Raw genomic sequence first — 5859 nt, forward strand, 5'->3', positions numbered from 1 at the left:
AGATTGTGATTGCCTTAAGCTTGTGACCCCATAGGTTCGGTAACTCATAGACATGAATGGAATCTTTTTTATCATGTGATGTCCCCTTTGCTTCTCTATACTTTACAAAACCCGGGATGCATCGGTATCCTCCTAAGTCATCACATGCTTATTATACCAAAATTCTCATTACCAGTTTTGTTCTTCTATCTCGTCATTGTATTCCAGCATCCCTGTGACATAGTCACTTGTGTCTCGCCAGACAAAGATGGATGCCGTCACAACGAGAGGGCCCTAAAAATATTTCTCCATCGTCGGAGGAGCAAATCCCACTCTCGAGTTATCCGTTCACATGTCAAACTTTTCGATGAACATGTAAGTTGTCGTTATGATCACCTGTTACAGGTGACGTTTGAGCAACCCCAAACCCCACCATACGGTAAGAAGTGACCACAATACTCTCATGGTCTAAGGAGCAAACTCGCACATTAACACTCCATGTTATTACAATTGAATACAAACGATATTAACGTAAGTCAAAACAAATTTGCGTCAATTCAATATGATCATTCTTCCAACATCATAATCTCAAAGTTGTTTTAGGACTATTGCTTAACACTTTAAACGATATACTAAGATCCAAAAAATGTGATCACCAACAACACTTGAGGTAGTCCTAGGGGCAAGACTAGGAACCTATTAAATAACCGTTTATCATTACACACGTGCATATGAGCTTTCCACTGAATCGCATATTGCAGGATTATAACAATTATGGCATAGAATATAAATTATTTAATCATGAACACGAAATATAATAATACAAATATTATTGCCTCTAAGGCATATTTCCAACAAAACTACACATGCACTTTGCTAAAAACAACCTTTTGAAACAAACCATGGTTTGTACAATGTTTATACCTAATTATTTAGTCCATAGCAACACATGATACCATATGAGTGATTTGTATAAAAGACACATTGTGGATCCTCTAGCAGCTTAGAGATCTTGCACTTATTGAATCATTAACAATCACACATCAAACTTTTGCGAGAAGTTGTATGTGAAAACCACCAGGAAATTGTAGTCCAGGACAAAGCACCATGGTTCCTCCCTTGATCGTTCTCCAACTGAAGAATGAACACACAAGTTTAAAATTTAGAGAGTCAAGATTTATTTACAATATTCTACTTTTTATACTATATTGTATTTTTTGTACTAAACACATTGAAGATAATCCATGTTAATTACATCCATGGAGTTAACACTAATCTAAAAAACTAAGTGCCCGCTAATAACTTTCATGTATAATAGTTTGTGCTTAAGAATTTTTTGCGCCAGCAACATTGATAATTTATTTTTTAATGTACATGCATTTAAATGACTATAAAATTATATTTTTAAACTATACTATATGAAGAGTAATCTTATATTTTTTATTTAATAAAGTACAAATTATTTTGACTAATTAGTGGTCAAGGACAAAAATCTGACTGCACAACTATGACCAAGTCATATATTTTGTACCAAGCAGTGGTGCAAAATGCATTTTACAGAAATAAAAACTTCCATGTAAGAAATGATGATAAAAAACATAATCCATCTTCTCGTTCTACAATTGTTTTTCATAAGTACAAATAATAGATGCCTATTATAGAAATACATAAGAATGGGTTTATACAACATAGTTGTGCCATCAAAGTTACACATTCATTGTGCTACCTCTCATGTTAGAACATTTGGTCCTTACTCTGACACTGGATGCTCCATTAAGGAAAAAAAATAGTTCTATCCTTCTAATATGTACCAAAGAACATCGAGGCCTCCAAATATGGTTGAGATGGAGATAACCACCTTAGGATCTATGGGTATGAGCAATGGTTCTTTTAGTGTTGAGCAAGCAAATCCATGAAGGGATGGGAAGGGGGTCAAAATGATTGATGGTTATTCAATTTTGTGTTCTCGTTTATTGCGTGTTGTTTTCTTAGATGGAATTTTCTTTACGTTCTAAGTATCTTACCTAGAATCCATAATGTAATATTCGTTTTTGTAACGCCTTTTCTTTTATTCTATTCTATACCTATTTTATGGAGGTATACTATAGACCTTTGTTGCAGCGGACTAGGTCCACTTGAGTAAGATTTGACAACTAGAAAGACATCTTGTACCAAAGGAACATATTAAGATCTGATGTGTTTAGGCCCTAGTGATGTGTTCTGTATGCAATAAAAAAATCAAGAACTACATGAGTAAGCACTGATATGTATATTAAATAACTAAATAAATACTTATTATTGTTGGAAGGGTAATCTCAATTATTATTAAAAGTACATGAAAAGGCAATTCACCTATATTTGGTAACTAAGCAATGCATGAAAATGGCCATTTGTAGCTTAGCAAAGTCGGCACCAACACATAATCGTATCCCGCCTCCAAAGGCCATGAACTCCTTTGAGGAGCCACCAACTGGTTCAGTAGTATCCTGTGTACAAAGTTGTCACGGGTTTCAGAGAGAGTTGTTTTGCATTACAATAAGTACCCCACCTATTTGAAATCTTCCTAGAGCTCCCCTTTTTAGTGCTTTGGCAAGAAAATATTAGGGATGAAAGAACCAGACAAGATAACTAGCTATTCTCATGTATTTTAGTTCCATGTCAAATCATTTTTCCCTTATCGTACTTCCTTGTTGAAAAATCTGTCCAATACTCTTCATGCCATAATATTTTCCTTAGAAAATAAACATTACTTAGTTTTAGGGCTACTGGTCATGAGCTACTTTTCCATTCTTAGAAAGATTTTGAGCTACTTTTTCTCATAATATGTAGATTTCCAGCTATGTTGGGGATGCATGTTAACTAAAAATTTATAATCACATTAATACCTAGTAAACATTATGATAACATATCATCTACTTTCGAAATGACGTATATCATTCAACCATATTGTCTTGCTAATAAAAACACAAGCATTGTTTTATTGGAACAACAAGGAATATCCCTTTGAAATTGATAAATTTGACAAACCTTCCACCTCCAAGGATTGAACAGATTAGGATCTTTGTAAACTGTAGGATCCAGATGAATGCTGGAAGGATTAACCATTATCTTTATTCCTTTTGGAAGAGTGTAACCTGCACGAATCACCAACATATATACAATACATATTAAGAAATTATTAAGTTAAACTGTTACCGCTTCAATAGTCACCCTTGTCCTTTTTATGATTACAAGGGCGCAGACACTCCCTATATGCGTACAGACATAAATATAAGCAGATCACCCATAAATCTCTCCTAAATCTACAGTTGGTTACTCCTACCGGCCTACATATCTCACTTCTTTGAACAATCTCCTCACCTTTAATATGCACTTCCTCTGTTGCTTTTCTAAACATTAAGGGAGCAATGTTAGCCAACCTTAATGCTTCATGTATGACCTACAAATCACAATGAAGCTGATGAAATAATGTAACATGTACAAGTGTTCATGCCACTAATTACACAATATGAATGGACAGGTTTACATGTGTGTATGGTTGATGTCATGAAAAATAAAGGCTGAAGAGAGACAAGCTACATACATGTGATGTAAATTTCATGGACTTGTATTCCTCCCATGTGATTTCAGAGTCAGGATTGATCCTTCTTTTCCGGATGTTGTTGTTCTCCTCCTGGAAATTGTAAATCTAAATTAATTAGTAATTTGTTTACACAAGTTACCTCATTATATATACAATCATTTTCTTGAATTGTGGCTGGCTTAATTAATTGTCTATATGGATATGAAATCTTTTTGGTATTACTATATGTCGGATATATCAATATAGATTTCACATGGTCTAAGGAGTTTGTAACATAACTTAGTATCTAGTGCTAGATTGGAAGTAATAGGAATATCCAAGACCACCTAGTTGCGACTACTTTTTGGTGGGGTATAACTACAACCAACAGTAAGATGGATAATCATGCATATTTTTTCAGTAACTATGTATGGAAGTGTACACGCTAAACTAGTGTATTGTGTGTAATAAAATGCACATATGCACGTCTGTGTCCAGTAGTGTGGTTGAAGAATTCTAATGTGTATGTCTAGAGAGAAACATCATTTTCAAACTGGTGATAAACGCACTTAAGTGGCTACTTCTCTTTGTCGACACTTACTATTAGTTCCTGCAGTGCCTTGGGATCATTGTCTAGAAACTTTAGTGCCGCAGTTATCCCGGATGACGTGGTTTCAAAGCCTGCAAACAATAATAAGAAGAGCAAATCCAACGCAATTTTCTCATCCATTAATGTCTTCCCCTCCTTCAGGTCGTTGATCAAGATATCAATAAAGTCAACATTCTCACGATATGTTGCCTTCTTCCTCTCATTGAACATTTCTTTCAAAATCTTCATGACATTCTTCCGGCCCTATGCAACGAGGAAATAGTACATATAAAAATATGTTTTGAATTTATCATTTCCAACCACGTGCCCAAGCACCATGTGTCCCAATTAACTAAGTTGTATATACACACTATTTTCTTACTACTGGGTGAAATTGTTGTTTCATGGGAATACTATTGGGTGCAATTGTACAAACATAGAATGTAGTGGCGGATCCTGTCCAATTGGCGAGAATCTCTATTAGTCAATTTTTTCATAAGACTTTATTTTATGCAATGATATGGGGAAATATGAGGGTGGTAGTAGTCCCTAATTACCTGCATACATTTGTAGAATGCCGTGCCAGGAATGTAAAGTGGAAATGCTAGTAGTCCCTGAAGAAATGCATCAAATTCCTTCCACAACTTCCCATCAGAGCTTGAGGAGTCATAGCTGATTAATCGCTTGGCCGTGATGCTGAATATCATCTACGAAAAGGAAATTATGGAGTTGCTTGATCCATCATGTATATATTAGCTTTGCTAATTAAACAATAATAAATTATAGTATTTACTATTTAATCAAGTTGTTTAGCTGAAAGCACAACACCAATAACATAGGGAGAGGCTGATACAAGGACATACGCTAGATGTTTCCTCTTTCACTTCGATGCTAGGATGATCAAGCCAGGAGAGCAGACTAGCCTGGGCCGTCTGCTGCACTTCATGGAGCAGTACCAACCTGAGGTTTTATGGGCCGAAGAGCCGAAGTATCAGTGTCCTGAGGTGCTTGTGGAAGGTCCCGAGTGTCGCAATAATGCAGTCAGCTCCCATGATTTTCATGATTGACTCCGGATACCAAATTTGGAACAACTTCTCCTCTTTTTGGAACACTAAGTTGTTCAACTCTTGATCCATGGAGACGATGAGGTCTTCACCAAGCAAATTTGTCCTAAAAATTGTACCATACCTGAAATCACAGCCATCGTGAATTTAGTTGGATTGTGCATGCATAGCTAGGGTAGTTCCTCCATCTAAATAGATCAACATTAAAATAAGATTGCCTTTGTTGGATTATTTGAGGCAACTGATGACTCTTCTTTGTGTAGAAACAATCATAATTCATTGTATTTATCAATTTACTTTTTGTTGTTATCAGCATATAGTAATGTTTCTCCTGCCCATGGTAAGGTCATATCCTCTTTTTTCTAGTTTATTTGGCTCAACTCATAAATCCCTATCATCAAGGAGTCTAATAAGTGTAGACCACGTGTTCAATCACACATATTAACCACCCTCGTTCATGCATTGACGGTTTTGATTAATACCATATATATTGAGAGCAAACTTAGATTAGAAAATAATAACTTGTAATTGAAGATTGCATTTTTTCAAAGCTAGCAATCAAATAAACACGGGATAAGAATTACTGCAGGCCTTACAACTAGAAATATTGGATTTTGTGATGAGTATTAGAAAGGAAGGGGTAAAAAATAAGTGTTACTATGTAA

General features: G+C 35.3%; 1 pseudogene; it reads right to left on the minus strand.

The window, feature by feature from the left end:
* Window positions 1-1022: 1022 nt before the first annotated feature.
* Window positions 1023-5318, minus strand: LOC119343689 (annotated as a pseudogene).
* Window positions 5319-5859: the final 541 nt, after the last annotated feature.

This window comes from Triticum dicoccoides, unplaced genomic scaffold (genome assembly GCF_002162155.2).
Source record: "Triticum dicoccoides isolate Atlit2015 ecotype Zavitan unplaced genomic scaffold, WEW_v2.0 scaffold137610, whole genome shotgun sequence".
Lineage (NCBI taxonomy): Eukaryota > Viridiplantae > Streptophyta > Magnoliopsida > Poales > Poaceae > Triticum > Triticum dicoccoides.